We start from the raw sequence: 12,002 nt of genomic DNA on the forward strand, positions 1-12,002 counted from the left end.
ATAGTACTGATTATGTTGAGGGGGTTAGCTCTTATGGCTTAGGTCTCTCAATTTGTCTCGGACAAGTCATATTAAGAGTTTTCTTAGCGATTTTTCCTTGGCAGTACACTCCAGGTCTTGACAGTGCACTTCTGGTCTTGGCGACAGCCCTTGGGCCTATTAGTACCAACCTTACCCCCTGAAGAGACTCCTTCCCTGCAGCGGAGGTCGGGTTTTCGTGGGGGCAACCCCTGGTGGTGGTGGAGCTGCCCTAAAGAGGCAAAAGTTGAAAAGTTAGAGCTGCAGGGGGGATCGGGAGGTGGAGTTGGTCTCCCACGCCGACCCGATCTCCTTCCCCTGAAGCGGAGGGTCAGACTTTTTGTTGGGGCAGCTCCCGGTAGCAGTGGAGCTGCCCTGAAGAGGCAAAAGTTGAAAAGTAAGAGCCGCAGGAGGCGGAGTTGGTCTCCCACGCCGACCCGATCTCCTTCCCTTGCAGTGGAAGGTCGGACTTTTCGTTGGGGCAGCTCCCGGTAGCAATTGAGCTGCATGGTACTTCAAGACAGTTTTGGTGCTAAGTGAGGGGCTGAGATAATAGCATGTGGATCCACATGCTTTGGTCAGCTAAGATCAAGTGCAAGATTTCCAAGATGGTGTCTGAGGCCTTCATGCCACTACCAGTCTTCATGCTTCAGTGGTGAATGAGCTAACCTGCAATTGTATGATATTTTAAATAAGCTGGCAAAGTAGCAAATAACAATTGATGAGATCAAGAAAGACATGGCGAGTCATACCAGCAGGCTATCACAATGTCCTTTATTGCAGCAAGAGTACTGTGCTATGGAGTTAGAGGTGAAGATGTGGGCCCTAGAAGACTACTGCAAATCATTGCTTGATAGCTTAGAAGATCAAGAGAACAGGGACAGATGGAATAACTTGTGTATTAAGTGAGTACCTGAGACTCTCTCACTGAAAAAGTTGGGGGTGTTAGTGGAAATCTGGCTCCCCCTAGACATTGAGAATGTAGATCCCAGCTGGGGGCTTTAAAGTTGAGCGGGTAAACTGCATAAGGCTACAGTATCCTGATGTTAGGTGCCCAAGACCCAGTATCAGCTTCATTGAGAAAGAAAGGCTAATGTCCCATTCTTTAGAGCAGGGTATCAAACTCAATCACTTTAAGGGGCCTAAATCTAAAACACAGGCTAAGTTGCGGGCCAGACCCCGCCCAATCTCCACCCCAGACCCCACCCCCATAATAGTACTAATTGTAACACAATTTTTTCCATTCATTTTTCATATATACACACAATATAATCTTATTAACAACACAAAATGGTTAACCACAAAATTAAACTACATAGGCACAGGCTTGCCATAATCTTTTCTGTACTTCATTAGTATCTGACTTCCATCATGACTACATACATGCTTTCTCAGCTCTTTAATCAGGATTAGGCTATGAGTCGTGAAATCTAGGTAGCATTGATGATCCACATGTTCAAACCGGGAGGAAAGGGGAAGGGGAGAGGGCCTTCATTAGAATAATGAGGGTCTTCTCCAGGTACCTGTGCTCTTATGGCTTCTGTGTCAATGCAGCCTTGGGAGATGAAGTAAGTTCTGAGAGTATGTCCAAAGGTGATCAGGCCAGCCAGAAGCTCTCGTTCCCATTCAGGCTTTGACAGATTGTTGTCCTGTGCTGGAAAGTACTTCTGGCTGGCTCCCTCCTCATTTCCACAGTGTGCTCAAAGCCGCGGGTGGCGGCTCCTAAGTATGTCCTGTGCCTGAACCAGAAGCCTTCTCTCTAACTTCGCAACTTCAGAGGGAATGCTTTCAGATGAGGCGCGGGATGTGCAAGGAATCACTGCCTGCAGCTTTGGGCACACTACGGAAATGAGGAGGGAACCAGTCAGAAGATAAAACACCCAGGTGCGGCAATGAAAATGCCGCATTACACCGCGGGCCGCATAAAGCAGCCAGGTGGGCCAGATTCGCCTGCGGGCCTTGTATTTGACACCTGTGCTTTAGAGTATGAAGGTTGTAAATTACTCTTGTTCAGTGACTACGTCAGTCAAGTGGCAACCAGTAGATGCATCTTGACATCTTATTGCATGGACCTCCGGAAACAGGGCATAAAGTTCATGGTTCAGTATCATGCGAAGGTATGGATCATACAGAGCACAACTACAGTGCTTTCTAATAACTTAGAGAAACTGAAGGATTTTCTTCATACAATGAGCCTCCCACTATACTATCAGCTGAGTTAATATGGGTTTTGGATTTTACAACTTATTTTTGTGGTCTGTTTCTGTGTAGACTATTTTTGGGGGGATGATGAGCCCAATTTGACTTTTTGATATCTGTGATTCTTTCTACCACCCTACATCACCCTGCTCTGGGAGTGGTTATCACCCTCTTTGGCCTGTACTTTGGCTCCCCAGACTATTATTGGAGTTCTCACACTGGATAATAAATGTTGCAGAGCAGCCTGTCTGCAGTGGTGCTGCATTTAGACCTTTTTAATGATCAAACTGGGACCATCCATTTCTAATTCCCATATGTAATTTAGGCACTGCTAATCCATTTGAACTTTGGGGATTTTTTTTTTTTTTTTTCCTGAGCTTAATTTCTCTGTTTTCTATAGTTCATTCATAAAAGAGGTACAGGATAGGGAGCAGGGGAGCTTTTTTAGATGGTGAGGATTCTGGGAGTGGATGCAGGAAGTGTGGGTTGGGGAGGGAGGGAGAGGGGGAATATAAATGGTGTTTTGAGTGCAGTAGGGATAGTATGTTGAACCAAAGGTTTTCCATCTGTTCCTGTGAGTCCAATACAGGTGCTACTGATCACTTCTCTCAGCACCTCCTCCTTATCCCTGCTCTCTACTGTCTCTAGTCAGTTATTTCTTCTGCAAGTGAGCCTGCAGGAGAAACTTTGATCTGCTTGGTCATCTCTTTGATTTTTTAATGAGTTTTTTGCAGTTCTTGCATGGGACTTTGTGTTTCAGTACAGCTCCAGTGACTGCCTAGCCTGTGTGAGAGGATCAGACTTTGGTCTGAAGCTGACAGGTGGATACTGCAGCTCAGCCCACCTGCTTGAACTGTGGAGCTAGGGAGTTTCCCCTTCTGTTTGCCCATTCCTTGACTTGATCAGGAGTGCTAGTGCAGGCTGTATGGGCACCAATTGTGTTTGTTTGGAGCGCACAAAATGTCAGCTGAATTTTCCTCTCCCCTTGGTCGTGGCATTTGGATTCTGGTCTCAGGGAAAGAGGTTCATTCTGACAGTGGCCCGACTGGCAGACAAAGATTCAAAAGAGGCAGTTTTCCTGGTGGCAGAGATCCTCTCTGATTTTCAGCTACTGTTTACAGGGCAGTTCTTGGGGGGGGGGGGGGGTTCTGAATTTGTTGTTTTTGTGGTTATATTTTATGGCTGCTATTATATTTTGTTGTAGCCTTGTTACCCCACCCCAAAAATCCTAAAATTGTTGGTTTTCTCTGTCCTCCTGTGGAGTTAAAGCCATTTTTTCAGTAGGAAATCCTGGTGGCCTTCTTGGATTTTTCCCGATTTGAATTCTAAGTTCTCAAACTTCCTTAAAAAGCTTCGTTTTGAATTCTAACCACGAGGGATGGAGTCCTCAAGCTCCAGTATCATGACTTCATGTGAAGTTTGTGCTGATTAGGCACCGGAAGAACGCCCTTGTGTAACATATTCTGCCACACAAGAACAAAATACCCATCATAGCCTTTGGCATTATGGGCTATGAAGGCATAGTGTTTAAATTTTTTGTCACAAAAAACCTATATAAAAGCAAAAATACACTCAAGACCCTTGAATTCCCATTTTCTTGTTTCGTACAAGTCCTCGGCATATATGTAATTAGGAATGTGCCAGCCCGTTTCCTGCATACATTTGCAATCGTAAATAATATACTTTTCAGATGTTTTGAGTTTATCGATGGGTGTCATAAAACATAAGTGTATGTCATCACCGCTTAAGGGTTCACGGCATAGCTTACATATCCTACCCTTACATTTATGTTTTTCATTCACATAGGACTCACATTTCAGACACAATGTTTTAGATAAACACTCCACTTCTTTTTTCTGCGCCAGCTTCATATGTCTATCTAAACAGTCTTTAGAGCGATAACACATCTTGCAATTAGGACACCTCTGCTGTATACCGTCATTGTTCAAACATGTCTGTGTCGAACAAAGACGACACCATAACGTACAGGAGTGGTCGTGACTATAGGGCTTCTGGCAAAAAGTACAGAAATTACGCTCCCCATAGAATTTTTTGACATCGGTTATGCCGTAGAAATGATCGTCATGTAGCAATAAGAAAACCGTTTTTGGATAAACGGGTTGATCTGATGTTTTAAAGCAACACCACGAGTTTGTATAAAACACAACTCTTATATTTATCTTTAAATGTTGTTCTATGGTTGCTACATCATCGAGCATGACTTTTTTATGTACTGACCACCCCAAATCATTATGTAGCTTTTCAGCACTTATTAACAGTTCAGCATCTGTGAGTTTTACGGGGGACATAAGTGCTGTAAGGCTACCGGCAAAACACAGGTTATTGCCTGTGTTATTCAAATCTATTAAATACATCCTTTTTTTCTGCAAAATCTGGCTAAACAGTATAGATTTTAACACCCTTCGACCCCCACCACCCTTGTTTCTTATTACAAGTACAACAACACGGAATAAATCACAGACCTGTATTTCTCTGTGACTTTGAAGGAGTTTAGCAACCTGGTCTAAGAAATCATCAGCATCTAGTGATTCGGGATTTAATTTACCAGAAAACAAGGAGTTGTGAAAAAGTGACGAATGTAGATGCACTTGTACGTAGTCACCGGGCGATACTCTGTTGCTAACATCGTTCAGGATATGTTGAATGCCTTGGCATATAGCATTTTGAGCATCACGTAATGATGTTATCCTGTCTAAATTAATGAAACGAAATTCTTCTGAATAAAGTACACCAAGAAACTTGTCCAGTTTACGATCCCATCTTTTCACAATCTGGACATAGCTGATTGGTTCTGAATCTTCAGAAGGACCTGATGCACCCTTATTTGAACCATCCTCTGACACTTTGCTGCTATCAGAATAATTATCAACTTCATAACATTCTCCTGTGCTGTCCGGCTGTGCTTCTGTGCTGTTAAACTTTTCTGTCGGCTTCACGGTATCTGCTTGTGACTTTCTAACATTTTCTTGATCTACAATTTTCCCCTTTGAGGATCTGTCTGTGCTTAACATTTTCTTCATCAACCATTATAAAAGTAATGACATTTTATTTTACACTAGTCTCCTTACAAAATCAGAATACTTACTATTTCGTTTATCTTTTGGTTTCCTGTAAGCACCTTTGGGCTCTGGTTCCCTGTCTAAGAAGCTTTTACTATGCGATCTTTTCATGTTATACTTTTCCGTCAGGTTCATGGTATCTGCTTGCGACTTTCTAACATTTTCCCGATCTACAATTTATAACATAGCATATCCGTTAATACTTTTTCCCCACCCTTGAGGATCTGACTGCCTAATATTTTCTTGATCAACCATTATAAAAGTAATGACATTTTCTTTTAACCCTAGTCTCCTTACAAAACCAGGATACCTACTATTTTGTTTATCTTTTGGCTTCCGGTAAGGAGCCGGTTGTTGGTTAGAACTTGTCGATGTAGAAGGTGTCGGCTCTTCAGCCGTTTCTTGGTCTAATCATAACGTAAAAAAGAATGTTTTGTAGATGCTGTTTTTAAAAACCAACATATGTGCCAGATAATACATTTGTCACTTACTGTTTAATATCTGTTGTCTTTTTCTGGTAAGAGATAGTTTATTTCTACCATCAGATCCCCGTTCCTGTTTTTAAATGCAACGATAGATTCAGAGAAAGAAAAAATGATATCCCTAAAACCAAAAATAAAAGCCCCTTTTCTACTCACCATGTTAGCGGTTGATGTATCCGGGGTCCGGTGTAACACCCACAAAAACCAGAACGCTTGCTGGTCTTCTCACAGCTTATTTTATACACATACACCCCCTCTATAGAGGTTATCCATTCACAAAGGCTTTATTGTATGTCTAAGGCCTCTGCTAGAGCATGTTTGTCTTGGGTAGTCATTTTAGATATCAAAATGACCCCTACGTGTCTAGAGCCTAGTTCCTTATAACCTGTCACACTTTCTATTGTTTTAGTTTGGGCTGATAATACATGTGGCTAGCCATTTCTAAAACACACCACACATTTTGTAATTTAAAAAAAATCTTTATTTTACAACAATAAAATGTTTAAACTTTTATACAAACAAACATGCCGTTACACACTGTATTTCCCACAATCCCGAGAATAAAAAACATGTTTTAAAAAGCATTTCTTTTGAAGAATGATTTATAATCGGTGTCACGGATTAAATCACTTACAATCTCTACATATTCACCATCTCTCATGAAATTGACCAATCTATTGAGTAGTCGTGGCCCGTTTATAGAGGTCTTAATATCTATGATTAAATCAATGATTATATTAATGCTTTCATTACAAAACATCAATATTTTCATTTTATAGCCTACAAAAGTGACTACATTTACCACACGTCCTAGCTATAGCATGTCACAAGTTTTTTTGAGTTTCTGCCGTATTTCCTTATGTCCTCATATCAAGCAATCGTGGTGTTTTTGCCCACCAGCAAGTATTAAGCAGGCTCCACAATCTTCATCCTTCACGCCTTGCAGACATTTATTTAGAATGCAGTATACAGCTACCTTTATAACTGATTTAAGTTCTGTTGGTGTTTTGGAAAGGCCTATGCCGGTCCTCAGACCATAATCACAAGAATCTTCAGGTTTACGCTCATTCACCGCTGGTTCTCTTTGAAACGAGCAGAAAAAACACAAACATGATAGATTTATGATTGGTATGTACACCTTGTCCACAGGTTTCTGTGATCGTGAAGATCCGCCACTTCCCTACAAAAAAACAAACATACAAAAATAAATTTTCCTTTTTAAAACACACGAACACATTCAGCTTCATAAACCCTTCAACGACCCCTGGTAATAAAAAGTGCGTGTGTGTGTCTCTCTCTTACCGTGAAAGATCCTGGCTTTTCCAACATGTCTGTTGCTTCGGCGTCAGTGGCGGCTTCATAAAATTCTATATCTGAAGTATTATCCTCTGGTAGTTCATAGCCTACATCTTCATTTTCTGTGTCCGAATCATATAGCTTTTGAGCATCTGGAAACTCTTGTATTTCAGAATCTGTTAATTCGTGCTTATTCTCCCCGGTATCTGCCGTCACGTCAATCGGTTTTTCAGCCGGTGGGTAACCCTCTTTCTCTGCATTACAGTCTTTAAGAAAGTTACGAGGCCTCTTAGTAGGCCTTTTTTCAGTTACCTGTGTGTTAAAGGGGTCCATGTTTTCTTTGTCTGATTCGAACAGTTTTTCTGTCTTCGGGTAACCCTCTTTTTCTACATCATGATCTTTAAGAAAGTAACTCAATCTATGAGCCTTCGTGACAGTCATTTTGTTTGACAGCTTGAGAACCTTTATTTCTGTTGCTAACAGCTGTGAGAACTTTTTATTTCTGATGTTAACAGCTGTTAAAGATCTAAGACATACGTCTTTATGACAACACCAGGGGGGCCGGGACAGGTTTAAACACACCTCCTCCCTCTACCCCCTTGACTTTATCAAGAAGGATGAACCAATGAGCTGTAAAGTCCTGTTAAATCCACTACAGCTGCTTTAACATCATTATGGACTGTAAAATTTCTCCACATTTTGGATTTTAAAGTCCTGTTAAATCTTTCCACTACAGCTGCTTTAACATCATTATGGGTCACAAAATGGCTAACACCTTTTTGTTTTAATAAATTCTTCAGAGACATATTTAAAAATTCTTTACCCTTGTCTGTTTGAAGTTTTTCAGGTGTACGCCCTAAATTAAATATTGTTTCAAAGGCTTTGGTAACTTCGTGACCGGTTTTTGTTTTTAAACTCACGACCCATGCATATTTTGACAGGATATCTATTACCGTTAAGATGTATTTGTAATCGTTGTTATAACGGGCAAAGGCTGACATGTCGACTAAGTCACTTTGCCACTGTCTGTCAACTTCCGACACAATTGTTTTATTTCTTTTAAAATGGATTCTAGCCGGTCTGTGTAAATTGTATGCATTTTGACCGGTGACCCATTCCACTACATCTTTTCTCCGGACTGTTATATCACTCTTTTTAGCCGCTTGAAGTAGAGGGTTAATGCCTCCATAGCTTCCTGCCGCGTATGGATCATAATAAATTTGCTTCAATAAAGATTCTTTCATAGCTCTGCCTTTTTAACAGAGCCCTGTTAGGTGACAGCTGCTTTTGTTTTTTTTTTTTCAGATTGTTAAGACAACAGTAGGGGGCCGGGATAAGTTCAGACATGTTTAAACACACCTCCACCTCTCCCCCCCTTGGCTTCATCAGGGGAGGGGGGCTGCAAGGGGCTTATCAGCTGTTACCATGACAATAGGGGAGCTGGCCCATTAACCATTAGCTCAGAATTCCTACTGAAAGTGTGTTAAAAGCAGAAAATAAAATAAATAAATAAATGTAACCTTTTCTCAATTGTTTCTGCCCCTGATCTGTTTTAAAAACAGGAAAGATTTTGTGAATGTCTTTTGTTTTGTAATCTGCTCTATCCATGAGCTCTTAAACCCTGTCTATTAACTAAAAACTGTTAAAATAAAGACGCTTCTTTTTCTGGCCACATCATTTCCGGGAGGGTTTTGACTAAGTCTGTTTCCCCTATTTCCGCCTACGTGGTCAGAAAAACGCATTATCCCAGGACAAGCAGGCATGATATTCTCACATGTGGGTGACGTCATCTACGGAGCCCCGATGCGGAAGCATTTTCAAGCAAACTTGATTGAAGATTTAAGTTTGCTCTGCTGCTCCACGCATGCGTGCCTTCCTGCTCCACTAGGGGGTGCATCCCCTCGTGGTCTCCAGTTCAAAATTTTCCGCGAGCCTAGAAGCCGTGTTTTTCAGGCTCTGCCCCAACTGCCTTCTAGCACCGCAATTTTTTTCTTGTTTTTTCACGATTAAGTCGCTGTGCGCGAATTCTTTACCTTTTTACTTGATTCCTGCTTCGTTTTCAACGACCCGGAGGCTTCCGGGTCCCCGTGGCCGCTTGGCTAATCGAGCCGCGGCTACTTTCGATTTAATGTCCCGGCCTTTGACCGGCTTTAAAAAGTGCACCCGGTGCGAGCGGCTTCTTTCTCTCACAGATCCGCATCGCCGGTGCATCCTCTGTCTGGGGGCGGCTCATCCAACCGACTCCTGCCCCCAGTGCGCTATTTTCCAAAACCGGGCCCTCCGCCGAAGAAAAGCCCGCTGGCGGATCTCTTCACCCCGGACCAACCCTCCACCTCGGCCTCGAGGTCGGCCCCGGCCTCGGCCCCGGCCTTGACCTCGGCCCCGGATACCTCGGCATCGCCTCGAGACTCGACCCCGAAGTCCTCGGGACAACAGAAAGCCTCGGCTCCGGGTAAGTCCCCTCTTCCCTCTTCAGGTTCTGTAACAGCGAAGAAGCCAGCCTCGGGGACAACGGCGACGCATGGCGGAAGCCCCATGCTTACAGCCCCGTCTAAGCCCTCCAAGCCTTCGGGCCGTGCCTCCACCACAAGGGAATACTCTGATACGAGGTCGCCCCCGGTAGAGCGCACCGAGGCAGTGGACATGCCTTCGATGCTGTCCGTGCCCGTCTTCCAGGACCTACTCCGAGCGATGATCACGTCGGAGCTGTCCACTGCAATGGCCCAGTTTCAATCGGCCTCGACCTCGAATGTGCCAGACCAGCCTGAGCCTCGCACCGAACAACCTCGAGGAAAGGTGCGCAATCCTCGCCGCATCCCATCCTCCTCGGACTCCTCGCCGAGACGCCCGAGACGTTCCCCCTCCGCAGACCGCCGAGGGGCAAAACGTCGGGCTAAAACGACAGAAACCTCGAACCGCCGTACCTCCAAGAAGGCCCGAGGTTCACCAACTCTACGAGGCCGTTCTCCCACACCTTGTACGGGACCACTAAGGGTGGCTGAGTTATCACTCCGAACTCCCCCTCGGACGTATTCTCCGAGGGAGTCCGGATCGAGGTCACCAATCCGACATCGATCGGTACCCCTAACCCCGGCATCGTCTCCGAGGGGCTCCTCGAGACGCCGAAGATCGACAACCCCGGAACACTCTCACAGTGCTTCCCCAGTCTCGGAGCATGGATCAGAGCATGAACCTCGATACTCGAGGGAAGCCTCCCTATCCTTCTCCACCCGACCAAGGTCTCGTTCCCCGACCCCGCACGGGGCCCCGGGGACATCTCGCCCATCCTTCACTCGCTTTGTCCAAGACATGGGCCACGCATTGGACTTAGACCTCCAGTCCGACTCCAGATACCCTAAGGAGTACCTGGCGGAGCTGGATATGCCATCACTGCCCAGAGAGTCCCTTCGCTTACCACCTAACCCGGTACTCCAACAGGCCTTCTTAAGGAACCTGGAGACCCCCTACATGGTCACGGCCGTACCCTCCAAAATGGAGGCCAAGTACCGCACAGTACCTTACCCGGGATTCGAGCAACCACAGCTCTCCCACCAATCGCTGCTAGTAGAATCCTCCTTGAAAAAGGCTCACCCGTCCCGGGTCTCAGCAGTGGTACCCCCAGGCCGAGAAGGCCGAACCCTGGACAAGTTCGGCAGGAGACTATACCAAAACGCAATGATGGCCTCTAGGGTGCAAAGCTACACTTTCACCTTCACATCATACCTCAAACACCTCATTGGACTATTGAGAGCCTTTGAGACTGACCTACCGGCCTCCCGGCAGGGAACGTTCGGCCTGCTTTTAGAGTCCCTCTCCAACCTGCGCCTTCATCTATTCCACGCGGCCTACGATGGCTTCGAACTCTCCTCCAGAGAAGCAGCCTTCGCTATCGCCATGCGCCGACTAGCTTGGCTGCGCCTGGTCGACATGGACCCCAACTTACAGGACCGGTTGGCTAACCTCCCCTGCGTGGGAAAGGAATTGTTCGATGACACTATCGAGGCGGCGACAAAACGCCTCTCCGAACATGAACGCTCGTTTGCCTCCCTTGTCCGGCAAAAGCCCAAACCGCCAGCGTCCAGGCCATACAGGGCCCCTCCGCGCCGCTACCCACAAAAGTCCACCCCTGCTTTCTCGCGGCCCCCACCCAGACGTCCGCAAGCCCACCACAGGGCCATGCCCAAGTCTCAACCGCCCGCGACCACCAAACCATCCCCGTCCTTTTGACAGGACACGCGGAAGGGGGCGGGCCCCCTCCGCCATAGTCCCAGGCCGCCTTCCCATCGGGGGTCGACTCAAAGCCTTTTACCCTCGCTGGGAACAACTCACGTCGGACGCATGGGTCCTTGGCGTGATCTCATCAGGGTACTCTCTCAACTTTCGGGCCATTCCCCCGGACAACCCCCCAAGGAATTGCCCTCCCAACCGGACTCAGCTACCCCTACTCCTCTCCGAAGCTCGAGACCTGCTTCGCCTGAGAGCAGTGGAGAAGGTTCCCCCCGACCAACGGGGGAAGGGCTTCTACTCCCGTTACTTCCTAGTACCGAAAAAAACGGGAGACCTACGCCCAATACTAGACTTGAGACGCCTCAACAAATTCCTGGTACGGGAAAAGTTTCGGATGCTCTCACTACCAACACTCTACCCCCTGATCGACGAGGGCGACTGGCTCTGCTCCCTCGATCTCAAGGAGGCGTACACACATGTCCCAGTGCACCCCGCTCACCGCAAGTTCTTGCGTTTCCAGGTAGGGGACTGGCACCTACAATACCGAGTCCTCCCCTTCGGACTAGCATCATCACCTCGGGTCTTCATCAAGTGCCTCGTGGTGGTAGCAGCAACCTTACGTTCCCAGGGCCTCCAGGTATTCCCCTACCTGGACGACTGGCTAATCAAAGCCCCGTCCAGGGAAGGGGCTATCTCAGCG

At 46.0% G+C, this 12,002-nt stretch overlaps 1 protein-coding gene across 3 annotated transcripts in view; it reads left to right on the forward strand.

Moving 5' to 3' along the window:
* VPS16 (VPS16 core subunit of CORVET and HOPS complexes) overlaps window positions 1–12,002 on the forward strand; it is a 1,150,777-nt gene that overhangs the window by 290,741 nt on the left and 848,034 nt on the right. The gene's annotated exons all lie outside the window — the stretch shown is intronic.

The sequence above is a fragment of the Geotrypetes seraphini genome, chromosome 5 (genome assembly GCF_902459505.1).
Source record: "Geotrypetes seraphini chromosome 5, aGeoSer1.1, whole genome shotgun sequence".
Taxonomy (NCBI): domain Eukaryota; kingdom Metazoa; phylum Chordata; class Amphibia; order Gymnophiona; family Dermophiidae; genus Geotrypetes; species Geotrypetes seraphini.